This window comes from Tachypleus tridentatus, chromosome 11 (assembly GCF_004210375.1).
Source record: "Tachypleus tridentatus isolate NWPU-2018 chromosome 11, ASM421037v1, whole genome shotgun sequence".
NCBI classification, from domain to species: Eukaryota; Metazoa; Arthropoda; class Merostomata; order Xiphosura; family Limulidae; genus Tachypleus; species Tachypleus tridentatus.
The window spans coordinates 28,661,218-28,680,959 of record NC_134835.1 but is presented as its reverse complement, the minus strand read 5'-3'; the positions used below and the strand labels follow the sequence as shown (position 1 = coordinate 28,680,959).

General features: G+C 36.3%; 1 long non-coding RNA gene across 1 annotated transcript in view; it reads left to right on the top strand.

Moving 5' to 3' along the window:
* The first annotated feature begins 847 nt into the window (after positions 1 to 847).
* Positions 848 to 19,742, top strand: part of LOC143231453 (uncharacterized) — a 72,377-nt gene continuing 53,482 nt past the window's right edge. The window contains exon 1 of the long non-coding RNA XR_013016929.1: positions 848 to 958. This is a non-coding gene — a long non-coding RNA (uncharacterized LOC143231453). The remainder of the gene's footprint in view (positions 959 to 19,742) is intronic.

Genomic DNA, 19,742 nt, shown 5'->3' with positions numbered 1-19,742 from the left:
TAAAGGTATCGAAACCCGAATTTTAGCGTTATGAGTCTTTAGACTTATCGCTGATGTAACGGGAAGCCAGAGAGCTTCACAACTATTAGTCACCAACTCTGAGATTTATTTTATCAGGGCTTCAATTTATAGGTTTGCTTTTCTGCCGCGACAGACCTCGAACCGTGATGTCTCGGATTTAGAGTTAGATCATGCTAACCACTTGTCTACACACAACCTCCGTTGAGGTTGAAATAAAAGAAGTAGATTAGCACAAGGAAATGTGCTGTGTAGACAGGTGAATTTTTCAAAATTAGATTCCCATTTATATTCGTTAAATCATAGATTCTGGTGAAATAATGTAACTTTCAGTGAACGTTTCGCATTTTAAGAAAATTGAGAAACACTTTAAAAAATACATTAAAGTTTCAGACATAAAAACTTCTACATACTTAGAAAATTAAACGACAAAGACAGTGATTTTTTTTATAATGAAAACAAACGTCGTGTTTACTTTATCGCGGAATGGTTAGACGCGTACATTCTTCATCTGAAAATCCTTCGTATTACAGTGTTTTTTAAGTTGCCACAGGTCGCATGTTCCTATCGTTCATTGTTAGAACAGATATTACATTGTGTTAAAAAAACATTCAAACCGTGATCGAGGACAAAAAAACAACTCAGAAGAAGAAATAAGGACAAAACTCAACGTAAAGGGGAGTTAGTACTGCAGGAAGTCTGATGTAACATGTTTTTCTTAAAGGTTAATAAACGTACGATAATACTTCTACATTATTTTTTTAGTGTATGTGTGTTATTATGATGCATCTCTACGAGACCAGAATTTCCCAAAAGGCTCAGAGACTAAGGTTCACACTGAATGAGTTATACGAATTCTTAAATCGAACGATCAACGAACTTCTCTTTACGCATGCGTGAATTAGAGCAACCAACAAAAACTCAATATTCGGACACATGGGTAAGTAATAAATTAGTTACTATTGCTTATTGAATCACACAGCAATTTTGTTGTAACTCATTAAGAGTTTAATGTGCAACATGATATGAACCGGTCGTCTATCACCTAAGGTTATGACTGTTTGTTTTTGGAATTTCGCGCAAAGTTGCACGTGAGCTTTTTTTCTGCATTAGCGCTCCCTAATTCAGCAGTTTAAGATTAGAGGGAAGGCAGCTAGTCACCACCACCCACCACCAATTCCTAGGCTACTCTTTAACCAACGAATAGTGGTACTGATCGTCACATTTATAACGAGTATGTTTTGGTGTGACAGGGATTCGAACCCGCGATCTTTAGGTTATGACTGTCGGCCAACGTTAGTTTATTAAGTTGGCTGGCTGTTGAGAAGAAAACTTTATCGTTATTTGAAGTAAAATTTTAATTATATCTGCTAGCGTCCATTATTTAGAGCTTCTCCCCTGAGGAAAGGCATCAAATAGTACCATCCTATGTTCCATACTGAGGATTTGATTGTAATTCTTATAACACATCTACAACTTAATATTTTGTGGTATCACACCCGGTTCGTCAGTTTCAATCCCAGCTCTATACAACAGGCCGAACCCTCATCTGACGAGTCTTAACAAGCTGGTTTTATATTTCTCAGAAAACTACACGAGACATATTTGCATCAGCCGTCCCTAAATATAGCAGCGAAAGACTAGAGGGAAGGCAGCTAGTCATCACCACTCACCGCCAACTCTTGGGCTACTCTTTTACCAATAAATAGTGAACTTGACCCTCACTTTTTAACACTCTTATGGTTGAAAGGGCGAGCATGTTTTGAGGGACGGAGATTCGAATCCGCGACCCAAAGAATGCGAGTGGAGCTTCCTAACCACTTGGCCACGCTGGGCCTCAAAACAAGCTACGCAAAATTTTCGTCTGCTTTTATGAACATGTAAGATCTGTCATCCCTTATATGATACCATTTTACACCTGGAAATTAATAAATAACTATAAATAATACTTACCAAGAAATAATATAAGAATACGTAGGTTTGGTTTATTTTGAATTTCGCCCAAAGCTACTCGCGGGCTATCTGTGCTAGCCGTCCCTACTTTAGTAGCATAAGACTAAATGGAAGGCAGTTTGTCATCACCAACTCTTGGTCTACTCTTTTACCAACGAATAGTGAGACTGGCCGTCCCATTATAACGTCCCCACAGCTGAAAGGGCGAGCATGTTTGGTGTGACAGGGATTTAAACTCGTGACCCTCAGGTTGCGAGCCGAGGTAAGAATACAAAGCCTGTGATTATTTCTATGTGTTTATGGGTTCTTTTTTATTTTCGTGTTTATTGCGTAAAAATTAAGCCGATCCTCTTTGTATGAATCACGTTCGCATTATTTCAAGGGGAATTACAGAACGTTACGTTCACAGCTTAATAAATTAAAATAAGTGCAACCGGAGAGACAAGTAGGTCACATAGAACTGATTACCAGCAAAACGAGTTCACATTATCTGATATAATCAAGTTGAAATGTGAAACTTTTAATGCACGAACATTATAAAGATAAAAGAAAGAAACGCTATCTCTTTTAATCGTCCTTTACTGGAACATTACTTGGAAATGTTGAAGTTTTTCTATTAATTAAGCCATCAGTCTCTACGTTTTGCATATCAAAACATGTTGAACGAGCACAGTCAAATAGATACGAGGCCTAAGAGTCCTATTATCTGAAGAAAACAAGAACGACATCTGGCTGCTCACGTTGGGACTATGAGAGTGTTATAAGAGTGACAGTTAAATTCTAGTATTCGGCTCGACAAGTGTAACTCAACATTTGTCAGTGGATGGTGTTCACAAGCTCTCTTTCCTGTGAACTACAACTGGCAAATTAGGAACGTCTAGTGTAAGCAGTTCTTACAACACGTGTCGCAAGGCGCTCTGCAAATTTAATATATTGGTTTTGTCATACAGTACAGCATTCTGATAAAATAACCACGTTCACCTCACATTTTCGACATTCTAGTGAAAGTTCGGTTTCATTGTTTTTACCTGTAACCAGATTTAACTGGTAAATCCGTATTTTTATTTCCACAAATTGTGAATTAAGATCAGCTACTCCTCAAAATGAGCCTATAATAAGTGTTTAGAAATAAACTCTTATAGTTAAATATGTTGAACTTTTTCGATTCAAAGGAAACCTACAAAGTATTATGGAAAAATGGCAGGATGTAATAAGCTTGCAGGTGGCCTTACGTTACACGTATTTGCTCTGCACCAGTAATCAGAATACGCCTATTATCATAAGGAATGCTAATCCTGTACAATAAAATTCTAAGATAGTTTCCATAGATACTTTGTTAGGAATTCGAACGTAGACTTATAAACTTAACAAGCTCAAACTGGTTTCATGGTCGTGTTACGAAAAGCATTTATGATGGTTTTTAACTCTTGTAGCTTTTCACTGATCAAAAATAGTCCTAGAGTTTTATGCAAAGTTAAGATTAAAACATACGATTTATTTATTTTTTCAGATGGTACGAAAATGTTTGTTATTTTAACATGAATTACCCCCACGTGCTTCTGTCTGGCATTGAGCTAAGTGGCATATCTGTGTGTTCTTTTATTTCCCTTTTGGTAAGCGATCCATAGCTTATTAGATACACCGTTTCTGGTATAAACTGCTAAAGTTAAGAAGACCTGTTTCGTGTTGTTGTCTTATTATTACTTTTATATATTAGTTACTACTTTGTTACTAATAGTAACAATACATAAATATTAATTATGCATTTGGTTCGTTGAGTTAACAACACAACATTGAGATTACTTCTAAAGTTCGATGCAAATCAAAATAATTTTGTACCGTTCGCAGTAGAGAAATCACGTCTGTTTGTTTTTAGAGTAACTATGGTAACTAAAACAGCAGTTACGATAACTGTTTGTTTTTAGAGTAGCTATGGTAACTATAACAGTAGTTACGGTAACTGATTGTTTTTAGAGTAGCTATGGTAACTATAACAGTAGTTACGGTAACCGTTTGTTTTTAGAGTAGCTATGGTAACTATAACAGTAGTTACGGTAACCGTTTGTTTTTAGAGTAGCTATAGTAACTATAACAGTAGTTACGGTAACTTTGTTTTTAGAGTAGCTATGGTAACTATAACAGTAGTTACGGTAACCGTTTGTTTTTAGAGTAGCTATGGTAACTATAACAGTAGTTACGGTAACCGTTTGTTTTTAGACTAGCTATAGTAACTATAACAGTAGTTACGGTAACTTTGTTTTTAGAGTAGCTATGGTGACTATAACAGTAGTTACGGTAACCGTTTGTTTTTAGAGTAGCTATGGTAACCATAACAGTAGTTACGGTAACTGTTTGTTTTTAGAGTAGCTATGGTAACCATAACAGTAGTTACGGTAACTGATTGTTTTTAGAGTAGCTATGGTAACCATAACAGTAGTTACGGTAACTGTTTGTTTTTAGAGTAGCTATGGTAACTATAACAGTAGTTACGGTAACTGTTTGTTTGATTTGTTTGTTTGTTCAGAATTAAGCGCAAAGCTACACAATGAGCTAGTTGTGTTCTATCTATCACTGGTATCGAAACCCGATTTACAGCTATGTGACTGTACAGGCGTAGAGAGTTGTTTAAGGTCAAAAATGAAAACTCATTGTTCTAGTAAAATAGGTATAGGAACCCTATGGTTAAGGGGTAGCTATGACAACTGTTTCATCATAGACGGGTGCTTTTATTTAACATAAACATTTGGATTTTAAGTCAGTTTGGTCAAAAGTATAAAAGAAGGTTTGTTTTTTTTTAATTTCGCGCAAAGCTACACGAGGGCTATCTGCACTAGCCGTCCCTAATTTAGCAGTGTATGACTAGAGGCAAGGCAGCTAGTCATCACCACTCACCGCCATCTCTTGGGCTACTCTTTTACCAACGAATAGTGGGATTGACCATCACATTATAACGCCCCCACGGCTGAAAGAGCGAGCATGTTTGGTGTGACGGGGATTCGAATCCACGACCCTCGGATTACGAGTCGAGCGCCGTAATTACCTGACCATGCCTGGCTTATAAAAGAAGAAATGTGTAGATATGATAAAATAATAGACCGGCAAGGCATATTTTAATAAATTAAATCCATTATGTTTTTGTTTTTTTTTTTTTTTTTTTACATTTTCAACAATCCCTCGCTGGTTCAGCGGAAAGTCGACGGATTTACAACGCTAATATCAGCTGTTCGATTCCCCTCGGTGGACTCAGCAGATAGTCTAAGGTGGTTTTGCTATAAGAAGCATACACACACACTTTCGACTGTGGTAAATATATTTATATTAAAATAAGTGTGACAGTTTGCCAGAAGTAATCATTTAACGTGTATTTTTTATGAAGAATGTATCGTTTGATAGAAACAGTAAGTGTGAACGCATACTAAATACACCTCAATCACAAAGACGTAGGCAATGTTTACATGTAAAAATAAAATATATTTCAAATACGTTGCTAAGCAATGACTGAATGAGCGAGAACCCGTTTATTATAAAAAAATGTGTTTCGGAGATGAACTGCACTTCTAACAGTCTATATTATCTTTACCAAGAAAAAACAAAATTACACTTTAGTAAAAACAACCCAGGACATATTGATTAAAAATATATTACAAAATTTCTTAAACCAATACATTAGCTACATAAACTAGACTGGTTGTTTTTTTCCATACCCTGATGATCGTTTGCGTATGTTTTAGGCTTAAGATACTTATAAATATACGTATTGAAATATTTTCTCAAAGCAACTGACAGTTTTCTAAGTTGAATCTTTTTCTCAATACGCAATGTACTTCCAAGCGTTTAGGGATATATAATAAATCATCAAAATATATCAAAAACGCTTAGATACATTAAGAAACTTTAACGTCCAAGAACTTTCACTGTTCTTTTTCTTATGATGAAACATATATCTATCAAAATATCTATCTATCTGTCTTTTTTCCTTGCAGTGGTAACTGAAAACGTTTAAAAACAGTTCTGTGAAAGTTATGTGGCTTCACATATCGACGAAGTCATCTCTGGGCTTTTGTCAGAATTTTTTAGTTTGAGGTCGTTTTTGTTTGCAAACTCCGTTTGGTTTCTCACGGTGGAGTTTGTTTTATTTAAGTTTTATGGCTTCATACGACTTTCTTAATGATGGAAAGTTGCATGGCTTTGTATTCTCTCCTTAATATTGTCATCCTTTTAATAAAAATTATTAGAATGTCCGTCATCTATCAAGACGAAACATCGAAATTATAAGTTTGTTTTTGTTTGTTTTTGAATTTCGTGCAAAGCTACACGAGGGCATTCTGAGCTAGCCGTCTCTAATTTAGCAGTGTAAGACAAGAGGCAAGGCAGCTAGTTATCACCACCCATTGCCAACTCTTGGGCTACTCTTTTACCAACGAATACTGGGATTGACCATGACATTATAACACCCCACGGCTGAAAATGCGAGCATGTTTGGTGTGATGGGGATTCGAACCCGCAATCCTCAGACTACGAGTCGAACGTCTTAGCCCACTTGGCCATGCCAAGATTAGACACTTACTAGATTTTTTTATCTTTTATTTTTAAAAATTAGGCCCAGGTTTGTAACTTTTAAATACTAAACAAAAAGTGGTACATGAGCCTGAAACTTTTGAGAACTACTTGTTTAAATTTTGAGGCAAATTTCTTGTAATTATTTCAAGAGCAAAATCAACTTGTATACTTATGTGATAATAAACGACTTCATTTAAATCAGCATTTTATGCATTTTAATAGTTATTTACTACACAGAGTTAGGATTTTATCAAATAAACAAAAACTGTCAACGTTGTTATTATCCACTGTGCACATTATTAGTGCAGCATAATTACCAATTGTGTATTTACATGACTTATGAGAACTTTCTGAGTAAAATAGACAACTCTTTTGTGCACAAAATAACAGATGTCCCACAAAAGTATACGTATTCAAACTATGTCTGTGAATTGATGGTATCAGCTTTATTTAGTTGGAATGCAAGATGATGTTTATTTGGAAAAATAAACATAAATCATAAAATTCTCATATTACTTTTGTGTAAGTTATATCAAATACATGTTTACAAGTTTCTTTGTTACACCTGCGTATCGTATCCAGTATATCCTCTCCTCTACTACAAACTGTCACTAAATCTGCGTACCATATCCGATATCTACTCTCCTCTACCTGACACCAAATACATAACTTCTCGTTAAATATCGAAAAATATCGCTCTGTGTGTAAAAGGCCGAATGAGAACAAAAGTTTAACCATTTGTCTAAGTTTAAAACAATCATAAATACATGTATATATGTATTCATGTAAGCGTATTAACATTTATGGATAAGAAATAAGACAATACAACAAAACATCAAGAAACGGAAAACAACCCAAACCAAACGAAACTAGGATACGAGTACTAGTTGTTCTACTTTCTCTTCTGTTCTCGTTTTCAAGTTTTAATGATACCAGAAGAGTAGCCTCCCCCTCAGTGGTTCAGCGGTATGTCTGCGGACTTACGACGCTAAAATCCGTGTTTCGATACCCGTAGTGGGCAGATCACAGATAGCCCATTGTGCAGCTTTGTGCTTAATTCAAAAACAACAACAACCAGAAGAGTATAAAAATATTGTTAAACAAAATGTGTTAAGGGTAGAGTTGTTCTCGAAGTCGACATAGCAGAAACGACGGTATATATATGTGTGTGTGTGTTTATAATTTTCTCACTGAATTCGGCTAATAAAACACTAGTTTCGTATAGAATATTCCTCCAGAAATCTAACAACGCCTATATCTGGCCATCACATCTGAGATCTAACATCGTTACGGAGGTTCCCCATTCTTCAATCAGTTTAATGCCGGATTCTCTGATATAGAGCTGCGGATTAAAGCGTTGACGTACATGGTACTAGATATATTCAAGGAATATAAATTAGAATTTCTTGATAGCCAATCCGTGATCTCTAAGATTTCTGATTTGGAGTAATCTATTACATTTCTGTCAGTATGACGCTAGCATTATCTTGCATCAGAACAAACTACTTTGGTCCAGTGATGTCGAGAAACCCACTTGTAGAGAAATATTTATGTAAAAACGGCTCGTTTGGGTTGAGAAAACATTTTACATAGAAGAACGAACAACGTTTCGACCTTCTTCGACCACCGTCAGGTTCACAAAGAAAGAAGGTAACTGACCGGAAGCTGACCACATGTTAGGAAGGGGCTGTGTAACTGAGTGTCGGAATGTAGAGGGCGGTGTTAGATGTTTGAATATATTATTTTATTTTATTATTTTTAATATAGGTATAAAGGCGTTCCTTTATATTGGTTTATTTTGGGTTTAAGTTGTTGTATAAGTAAGGCTTCTTTAATTTTGCGTTTGTTTATGTTTGTTTCTTTATTTAGTATTTGAGTGTTTTCTATGGTTATGTTGTGTTTATTTGACTTGCAGTGTTCGAAAACGTGTGAAGGTGACTTTTTATGTTCTTTAAATCTGGTTTCCATTTTTCTACTTGTTTCTCCAATATAGAAGTCGTGGCCTTTATACCTATAATAAATATAATAAATTAAATTATATAATCCAACATCTAGCACTGCCCTCTACATTTCGACACTCAGTTACACAACCCCTTCTAAACATGTGGTCAGCTTCCGGTCAGTTACCTCTTTCTTTCTTTGGGAACCTGACGATGACCGAAGAAGGTCGAAACGTTGTTCGCTCCTCTACGTAAAATATTTTCTCAACCCAAACGAACCGTATTTGCATATAAACTTTGGTCCAGTTGTACCTGCGAGACGTTGATCAATAGAATTGTTTTTCGCCCCTTCATCCAGACCGATACAGTCCACAAACGCTTCAAATCTAATATAATTTACCTGCCTAAAGATTCTTTAATAGAGAGAAAGATTCGTCATAAGACTGCTAATTCGTTTAGAGTCAAAGTAATTGAATCGTCCACTTTTCATGAATGCCGAACTACATAAATAGATTTAGTTATCAAAATTATATTTTCTCTTTAAATTAATCAAAAGCCTGTAGAAAAAATAATAAGGATAATCATGAGAAAAATATACTTTATATTTGTATGAATTATATACTTGCATATTGAGCCAGTCTTTAGATTTTCATACAATAAGTTAGTTAAAGAAGTTATTAGTATCAGAGACCTTTTAATGCTTTATCTGTATCGACTAATTTTGAGCGAAGGCTTATATACTATCGGTATAAAAAACACACACACAAAGGAACATGAATTAATACGAGTTTGTACATTTGTGTCCACTTCATTTTAAATGCTATATACATCAATGTGATAGTATGTTTGTGTTTTGTGCAAAGCTACGCCAGGGTTATCTGCGCTAGCTACCCTTAATTTAGCAGTGTAAGGCTTGAGGGAAGGTAGCTAGTCATCACCACCACATACCGTCCAACGAATAATTGGATTGATCGTCACATTATTAGGTCTCCACGGCTGAAAGGGCTAGTATGTTTGGTGTAACGGGAATTCGAACCCGCGACCCTCAGATTACGAGTCAAGCGCCCCTAACTATCTGGCCATGCCGGCCCTATGTGAATGTGTATTTAATATGTTATCATATCGACAAAAGCGATTGTAATTTCTAGATATAGCTTTGTCTTCCGATGACTTCGCATTAATTTTGAGGACTTATTACGCTAAAAATTAGGTTTCGATACCCGTGATGGGCAGAGCATAAGCAACCCATTGTATAGCTTTGTATTTAATAATAATCACGTTCTTGCTTAATTTGAGAGCTCCATAATTTCCACACTTAATGAGAAGAAATATTTTTAATAAAATATTTCTTATTTAAAGAAAATCATATCTGAATATTTCAATAATTATTTTAGGCAAATATAATTTGATGAGCTGATACTTTTCATCACCAGAGGTCTCCATTTTTATATCTTAATTAATAATTCGCGAACATATTGTGAATGGTTACATCTTGACACATGGAAAAGCTAAAAAAAACAACGTGCATTATACTTTTTTATGGGGAGATAGGGTTAATAAAAAGTAGATTGGAACTTGTTGTATTAAGAAAGACGACGGTTAGAAAAGACAGTGATGGATGCGGATGGGTGCATTCAGTTTAATAGGCTTAACACAAAGGGTATTTGGTTTGGTTTTGGAATTTCGCACAAAGCTACACGAGGGCTATCTGTGCTAGCCGTCCCTAATTTAGCAGTGTAAAACTAGAGGGAAGGCAGCTAGTCATCACCGCCAACTCTTGGGCTACTCTTTTACCAACGAATAGTGGGATTGACCGTCACATTATAACGCCCCCACGGCTGGGAGGGCGAGCATGTTTGGCGCAATGAGGATGCGAACCCGCGATCCTCAGATTACGAAGCGTACGCCTTAACGCGCTAGGGCATGCCAGGCCCCCAAAGGGTATTAAATCCGTTTCAGTCTGACGTCCTTATCTACATATTTTTCAATCCGGCAACACTTACTGCATGAAGATAGTCTGTTGCGGATAATTTCTGTTGCTTGTTCATAGATTAGTAAACAGGAAAGGTAAATTTTCCAATTCGTAGAATATACCAGTTTCCTTTATGTGATGAAACTGAAATACTTCTCTGTTATTTAGAACTTTCCAGAACATATGACTCTTAGTCTGCGAATTGTGTGTTAGAATCCTCACTCCATGTGCTCATGGATGGTGGTAATTATGTCCCTATACAACGAATTAGGTGATTATTTCCTTTTTACTAAAACGTTTCTAATGTGTCGACGTTTCTTTACTATTATTATTCTGTTTTGTTTGTTGTTGTTTTTTGCAAATGAATTTATGTATATAGTGAATTTTAGGGTTAAATTTATTACCAGTCCATTGCTTTTGGCCCGGCATGGCCTGGTGGTTAATAAACTTGACTCGTAATCTGAGGGTCGCGGGGTTGAATCCCTGCTGCACCAAACATGCTCGCTCTTCCAGCCGTAGGGACGTTATAACCTAACGGTCAATCCCACTATTGGTTAGTGAAACAGTAGCCCAAGAGTTGGCGGTGGGTGGTGATGACTAGCTGCCTTCCCTCTAGTTTTTCATTGTCAAATTAAAGACAGCTATCGCAGGTAGCTCTCGTGTAGCTTTGAGCAAGCCCACCAGTGGCCCAGCAGTATGTCTGTGGACTTACTGCGGTGGAAACCGGGTTTTGATAACTATTATGAGTAGAATACAAATAGCTCATTGTGTAATTTTGTGTTGATCTACAAACAAATTCGAAGCTGATAGAGATTTGAACTTTGCTCTCATTGCTTGCTTTCATTTGTTCGTTTTAATCTTTAAAACTTTACTTTTTGAACATAAAAAAGACGTTTAATACCATAACCACTTCGAAAAATGCAATCGGATGATATAAATTGTGTACACTCAGACGACAGCCTCGAAAGTTGATAACTTTCTTTCCAAAATACTCTGTTTAATTTTTTACTCAAAATAATTTCAATGCTTCTGCTGCACAGTTGACCGGGCATGGTCACGTAGTTAAGGCACTCGACTCGTATTCCGAAGGTCGCGGGTTCGAATCCCCATCACACCAAATATGTTCGCACTTTCAGCCGTGGGGGAGTTATAATGTCACTGTTGTGACGGTCAATCCCACTATTCGTTGGTAAAAGAGTACCCCAAGAGTTGGTGGCGGGTAGTGATGACTAGCCTTCTTCCTCTCTAGTCTTACACTGCTAAATTAGGAACGGCTAGCGCAGATTACCCTCGTGTAGCTTTGAGCGAAATTCAAAACACACCAAATCAGTTTTGCACAGTAAAAATAACTATTCCATTTCCTGTGACATTTGGCCTTTCTATATATTCTCCCTTCCCCCAAGTGGTACAGTGTTATAACTTACGGACTCACATTGCGCGAAACCGAGTTTCGATACCCGTGGTGGGCAGAAAACATATAGCCCTTCGCGTAAATTTATGCTCAGTAGGAAAAATTCCTCCTGCATAATATTTAGAGAATGATAATTAAAAAACCATTGTTTTTTATTTTTACAAAGACGCATCAAAATATTTCGATCTCGTCCTAAAAATACACAGATTGTTCAAGTTCTCGTCAAAAGTGTTTGTAATAAATTATTGCAAGGCGGCAAACGTCTTCGACTTTAAGCCTTGATGTGTTATGTATCTGAAAACAGCCAAGGCAGCTTACAAATGCACAATAAACCACTTATATCGATTTTACAGTGCTAGGTTATCTTGACATACATTAATAACTGGTGAAGCTGGTGGAATCCATTTCTATGCTATGATCAACGTATGACTTTACTTGGAAATTCCTGTTCGGCCACGTTTGAATAATTACTTTAGAAAGTAGCAATGAATCATTAGGCAAGTGAGTAATCGTTTCATTGTTTTAGTTCCTCGTTGCAATATCCAGGAAATGTCTCTGTACTAATAGAGTACAATGGAAACTTCAAAAAAGTAGTACTGCAAATAACACCTGCAATCACAAAACCACAAATCCCTGTTCTCTTGTTGTACTTTTCTTCTGTTCTAGAGTATATTTTAGTCAATTCTACTATGACTACATATGTACAACTTTAATATTACATTACAAAATGGTTGCGAGTGGCTCATCGGCTAACGTGAGGGTTCGCACCATTAAAAACCAAGTTTCAATATTCGATTCGAGGTAGGTGGACCTGGCATGGCCAGATGGGTTAAGGCGTTCGATTCGTAATCTGAGGGTCGCGGGTTTGCATCACCGTCGCACCAAACATGCTCGCCTTTTCAGTCGTAGGGGCGTTATAATGTGCCGGTCAATCCCACTATTCGTTGGTAAAAGAGTAGCCCAAGAGATGGCGGTGGGTGGTGATGACTAGCTGCCTTCCCTTTAGTCTTACACTGTTAAATTAGGGACGGCTATCACAGATAACCCTTGAGTAGCTGTGCGCAAAATTAAAAGCAAACAAACAAACAAACAAGAACATAAAATATGACCAATAAAATCTTTTAAGAAAATAGAAACGGAGTTCAACCAAAAATATTTACTTTGAATAAATAGCGCAAGATCTTTGTTTCAACCGTCCTTCCCTGTGGTTGAATGTTAATTGTAAGGATTGGAATCCAGGGATCGATCACTCGTAATGGGCATAGTACATGTAGCCTATTTTGTAGCTTTCAACTAAAACACAAAACCAATAACGAAAATTAAGAACTTGTAGAAGGAAATAATCACTTAAGGAAAGACAGGTGAGAATCCTAAAGTAACAAAGGAAGAGGGGTATTATAATATGAAGTTTTATCTAAAAATCTTCATCGGTCACAGCTTGAAAGAGATTGATAAAGATAGTTTAAGCAACAACAAAACATTGCTATTTTTATCGCTTAACGTGTTAATTAATTTGTTTGTTTTTGAATTTCGCGCAAAACTACACGAGGGCTATCTGCGCTAGCCGTCCCTAATATAGTAGTGTAAGACTAGAGGGAAGGCAGCTAGTCATCACCGCCCACCGCCAACTCTTGGGCTGCTCTTTTACCAACGAATAGTGGGATTGACCGTCACATTATACGCCCCCACGGCTGGGAGGGCGAATATGTTTGGCGCGACGGGGATGCGAACCCGCGACCCTCAGATTATGAATCGCACCCCTTAACGTGCTTGGCCCGTTACTTAGTTGTTTAGCAAGTTAGATATCGTACTGATCTCACTTGTTAACAATTGGTGCTTACCTCGTTGTTATGTTCGATTGGTCAAATAATGCCATATCTTTAGCTTAACCAAGTTCTGACTCAAACTAGAATTATTTTATTTAAAGTTGTTCAAAAGTTCAATGTTCCGACAGACTGTTTCTAATATGTTTATTGTTCTGTTGTTCTAGCCACGTTCGATACCAACATGCCAACCTTCATCATATGAATTTGATTGTAATTTGTATGCTGCCTATGTTTTGAGCGTTGTTTATAAACTAGGCCTAAGTGAATCATCGTGATTTTATTGCACTGCAAAAACACAGCTGTCGTCTGTAAAGCTCTGCTGTGACATGCATGACTAGAGCCTTGAAAACAATAATGCAATCTGTTGATTAGGCTTCCAAGGCAACATATAAAATGTTTTATACCACGTGATGCATTCTCGATCACTCACGACACAAAATCCATGTAAGGGTTAAAATAGATCTGTCTATTTCACCAAAAACGCTTTTATTGCTATTCGTATAATACTGTTCTTATCCTTATTGGACTAGCCAAATACGTCGCCGTGTCTTATTTTTCCTGTAACGGTTCTGTATTTTCCTGACCTCTCTCTCTCTTTGAAAAAGGCCCCTGCATGGCCAAGTGGCTAGGGCGTTCGATTCGCAATCTGAGAGTGGTGGGGTCGAATCGCGGTCGCACCAAACACACTCGCTCTTTCAGCCGTGGGGGCGTTATAATTTGACAGTCAATCCCACTATTCGTTGGTAAAAGAGTAACCAAAGAGGCGGCGGTGGTAAGTGATGACTAGCTGCCTTCCCTTTAGTCTTACAGTGCTAAATTAAAGAGAGCTAGCGCAGATAGCCCTCGTGTAGCTTTGCGCAATATTCAGAAAACAAACAAACCTCTTTGAAATACGTTAGTCAGTTTTGTAAACAGCGCCATATGTTCAGGCGTGACTAGCTGAGAGAGCAGATCAACTCACGTGGTATTTATGGAAAACGAAACTTGTTTTGAAACATCAGCACGCGTAACACACGTGCAAAGAGATAAACTGTAAACAGATGTGAAACCATTTGAGACGAACAGTTTGTTTACAACAAATAGATTATTTACATGACATGCTCGTTCTATGCCCAATTAGTAAGCTAAACAGGTTTCCTATCAATCTGAGGGTTTTCGTACTGCTTTAGTTGACAATTACACTCGAGGGGTGGAAAGTTGGCTCTCTGATGTAACTCTGGATTTCGGAGCTGGCGAAACGGGTTTGAATCCTAGGACTACCATAAAATATTCCTCGCACTTTAAATTGTTTGTGTGTTAGAAGTGTAACAGTTACTCCCTTAGCACGGATGATGAGTTTTAGTTTTAGATGAACTGGACAGGTGACATTGGTTAACTTTGCAATAAATACAAAATATTGATATAATTGCACTTATATGGAACCACTGGCTATCACACCAGAATAATTTAAATATCTGTCAATATTGAACTAGATTTTCCTGTAAATTTGACATAACATTTCTTCTCAGTACACAAATTTTCTTTAGATATGACGTGACATTTCTCCTTAGTAGGATTACTTTTATGAAGGGATAAGATGTGAGATTCTTTCTCTACACACGTTCCCCTGAATATAGTATAACATTTTCTCAGAATTTTCCATGAATGTGGCATGTCACTTCTCAGCATACACATATTGTCTTTCCATTTTATTGTTTTTGAATTTCTATCAAAGCTACACGAGGGCTATCTGCACTATCCCTCCAAATTTAGCAGTGTAAGACTAGAGGGAAAGCAGTTAGTCATCACCACCTACTGCCAACTTTTGGGCTTCTCTATTAACAACGAATAGTGGGATTGACCATCATATTGTAATGCCCCCACGGCTGAAGGGGAGAGCATATTTGATGTGATGAGGATTCGAACCCGCGACTCTCGGAGTAAGAGTCGAGTACCTTAACCACCTGGGCATGTCAGGCCTAAACCGATTTGTAAGAGTTCGGCCATTTTCATTTGATAAGAAAACAAAAATTAGTTGAGGGGCTAATTCCAAATATTCTAGGTATAGTTTACCATTTTTTTAAAGTTGAAAGTTGGCCATGATATAAAAAGCAAGTTTTAAACAGTATAGCGCTTATTAAAGACAAAGCCAGTTAGTGTGAAATTCGTATTGATTCAAGTTTTCTATGTTTCCAGAATGTTCTTGAAGACGATTTCGTTATATGTTTTTGTAAACACGTTGAAAACGTTTCTGGCTTCGTATTTACTTGCTTTGTTTGCTTTCCTTTAACATATCAGACGAATTCACCTTGGTCAGTTGCAACTTCAAACAGTTTATGATGAAACACTCCCCCCGAACTTTACAACAAGCCGTAGCAGATGTCGTTTTTTTAAAAAAATTATTTTTGTTGAAAATATATTATATAATAAAAATTCATTCGATGCGGGGTAAATACTTTTTGTGTCGACACAAAACACAGTAAGTTAGTGAGTATTTTCGGGTTACTTGTAAATGTACTTCTCAGTGAAAGTATTATATAGTAAGAAACACATCTACTGCTTCAGTTGGAGTAAACGCCCTTATAACACTGTTCAGAGCTAAGGATAATGCCATCTTCTTGTTCAATTGTAGTAAACGCCCTTTTCTAGTCCTTAATAGCACTGTTCAGAACTAGAAATAATGTCGTCTTGTTCAGTTGTAGTAAACGCCCTTTTCTAGTCCTTAATAACACTGTTCAGAGCTAGGGATAATGTCATCTTGTTCAGTTGTAGTAAACGCTCTTTTCTAGTCCTTAATAACACTGTTCAGAGCTAGGGATAATGTCATTTTGTTCAGTTGTAGTAAACGCCCTTTTCTAGTCCTTAATAACACTGTTCAGAGTTAGGGATAATGTCATCTTGTTCAGTTGTAGTAAACGCCCTTTTTTAGTCCTTAATAACACTCTTTAGAGCTAGGGATAATGTCATCTTGTTCAGTTGTAGTAAACGCCCTTTTCTAGTCCTTGATAACACTGTTCAGAGCTAGGGATAATGTCATCTTGTTCAGTTGTAGTAAACGCCCTTTTCTAGTCCTTAATAACACTGTTCAGAGCTAGGGATAATGTCATCTTGTTCAGTTGTATAAACGCCCTTTTCTAGTCCTTAATAACACTGTTTAGAGCTAGGGATAATGTCATCTTGTTCAGTTGTAGTAAACGCCCTTTTCTAGTCCTTAATAACACTTTTCAGAGCTAGGGATAATGTCATCTTGTTCAGTTGTAGTAAACGCCCTTTTCTAGTTCTTAATAACATTGTTCAGAGCTAGGGATAATGTCATTTTGTTCAGTTGTAGTAAACGCCTTTTTTAGTCCTTAATAACACTGTTCAGAGCTAGGGATAATGTCATCTTGTTCAGTTGTAGTAAACGCTCTTTTCTAGTCCTTAATAACATTGTTCAGAGCTAGGGATAATGTCATTTTGTTCAGTTGTAGTAAACGCCCTTTTCTAGTCCTTAATAACACTGTTTAGAGCTAGGGATAATGTCATTTTGTTCAGTTGTAGTAAACGCCCTTTTCTAGTCCTTAATAACACTGTTCAGAGCTAGGGATAATGTCATCTTGTTCAGTTGTAGTAAACGCCCTTTTTTAGTCCTTAATAACACTGTTCAGAGCTAGGGATAATGTCATCTTGTTCAGTTGTAGTAAACGCCCTTTTCTAGTCCTTAATAACACTGTTCAGCGCTATACACAAAAATCAAAGATGCAAAATTGATAAAAGATAAAATATCTGATATTGTTTACACGGGATTTACTTTAATATTTACAATATGTATTTATATGGTAATTTTATGGTAATCTTGAACCTAACATATAAGTATGAAACACCATTGGTGAAATTCCGTATTAGTGAGGATTGACTGTACGATTATCTCCATTTGATATTTGTTTAATATCCACTACAAATTTGATTACCTGAACTTTCAAACTTAAAAAATTATTACTTCCATATGCTGATAAAATATAGACATCTTTAAACACTTTCAAACTATTTTATGGAAGCTATCGAATGGTGGTAAAGAAACTACCATTGTCGAACTGTAGTAAGCACAATTATTTTTGCAGGTTGGACCATAGTTTTATGGTTTGTTTTGTATTTGAATAGTGATGCATAGTCATTATTTCCAGTCGATTTAACGTTTACATAAACAGAATTAATTTCAAAATGAGCATGAAACACAAAGCAGTGTTCAGTTTATCACTTGTTACTAAATTATGCCGGATTCAGAAAATCTCACTCTTTATTGGAAACTCTGAACAAGGAAATATCGAGGAAAAAAAACAGGTCTAAGTTTCTTATAACTAATTGTTTCTAGTTAAACACAAAGCTGTATAATGGGCTATCTGTGCTTTGACCACTACGAGTATCGGAACCAGGTTATGCTTCTCTAGACGTACCAATGTTCCGCAGGGTGACTTCTTATGGTGATAGAGTGTATATTATACATAGAATATTTAGAGTTTTCAGATTTTGTTAAGATAAAAACTGTGAAGTTTACAGAAAGATAAGTCTCCAGAACAACCCGAGGGTTTTGAAGAACGTTAATAATCTGATATGTGAACGACCTTATTCAGTTTTTCAACGTCCTTGAGTATGGGTAGATACTAGAAGATTGGAAGTTAGCTAATGTCGCTACTCTTTTCACCTAGAGATGACGAAAATTATCCAAGAATTATAGGACAAAAATAAGTAATTATAGGCCTACTTGTCTTACATGAGTTTCGGCAAAAGTTTTGAAAAGTCTATTAAAAGATGATTTGGAAAGTCATTTAACAAAGTTTATAATTTTATCGGATAATGGGTATAGTTTCACTAGGGAAAAATATTCATAAAATATTTTGACATTTTTTTGGAAATGTTACTTCTTATGTAGATTATGGTGTACATTTGTTGTATCTGGATTTTCAGAAAGCATTTAACAAAGTGACACGTAAAAATCTTCGAAAACTATCTTTGTAGGTATGGAGGATAAGCTAGCAAGTTAGGTAGAAGAGTCAATGGACGAAACCAGAAAGTTGTTATTAATGAAGTCTAGTCAAACTGGATTAATGTGACAAGTAGGGTACCTCAAGGTTCAGTCTTAGGACCTTTACTCTATTTTACTTACAACAATAACATAGATGAAGGAATGGCCAATAAACTACTTATATTTTCAGATGATATTAAGGTCTTGGGTGTTGCTGGCTGTAAAAAAGATGCTGCTGGTTTGCAAAAGGATTTAGATCATTTAGTGAGTTGGGCAGATAAATGGCAGATGGGTTTTAGTTATAATAAATGTAAGTTAATACTTGTGGATTATCTTAATTTGAATTATAAATACAATTTGGATGGGAATAACCTAAACATTGTTATGAAAAAATGAATCTTGATGCAATAGTCGATAAGACTCTTAAGACATCCAAGCATGTGCTGTTGCTAGCTGTGCGGCAAAGAGGATTTCAGGTTGAATTTACAGATATATTGAATACAAGTCTAATGAGGCTATAATTTCATTGTATGGATCACTGGTTAGATCACATTTGGAGTCTTGTGTTCATTTTTTGGTTTTTTATCTTATAAAGGACATTGAATTGTTGAACTGCGGGTGCCTAGAATGGGGGTTTATCATAAGAGGGGAGGCTGAAATCTCTCGTCTTGTTTTCTCTTGAAAAATAAGAGTTAATGGGGATTTTATTGAGGTGTTTAAGATTGTCAAAGGGATTGATAGTGTTGCTACACCATACTTGTTCATACTTATTACTTAGAATACTAGGACTAAGGGACACAAATATATATTTTGGTAGTGTAAGAGTCATCTTTAGCTAAGACAGTTTTATTTTCTAACATGGTGGTTGGTTGACCTTTGGAATGGGTTGCCTTCAGATGTTGTAGATGCGGTAAATTTATATTAGTTTAAGAGAATGCTTGATCAGTATATGGAAGTTAGATATAAGTTTTATAACTTATTTATCTTTTAGTTTCGATCGGAGGATGGTGATGGACAGTTAAGTCCCATGTTGTCTTCAAACATTATTTTGTGTCATATTTGTGTAGAACTTGTGGAATAA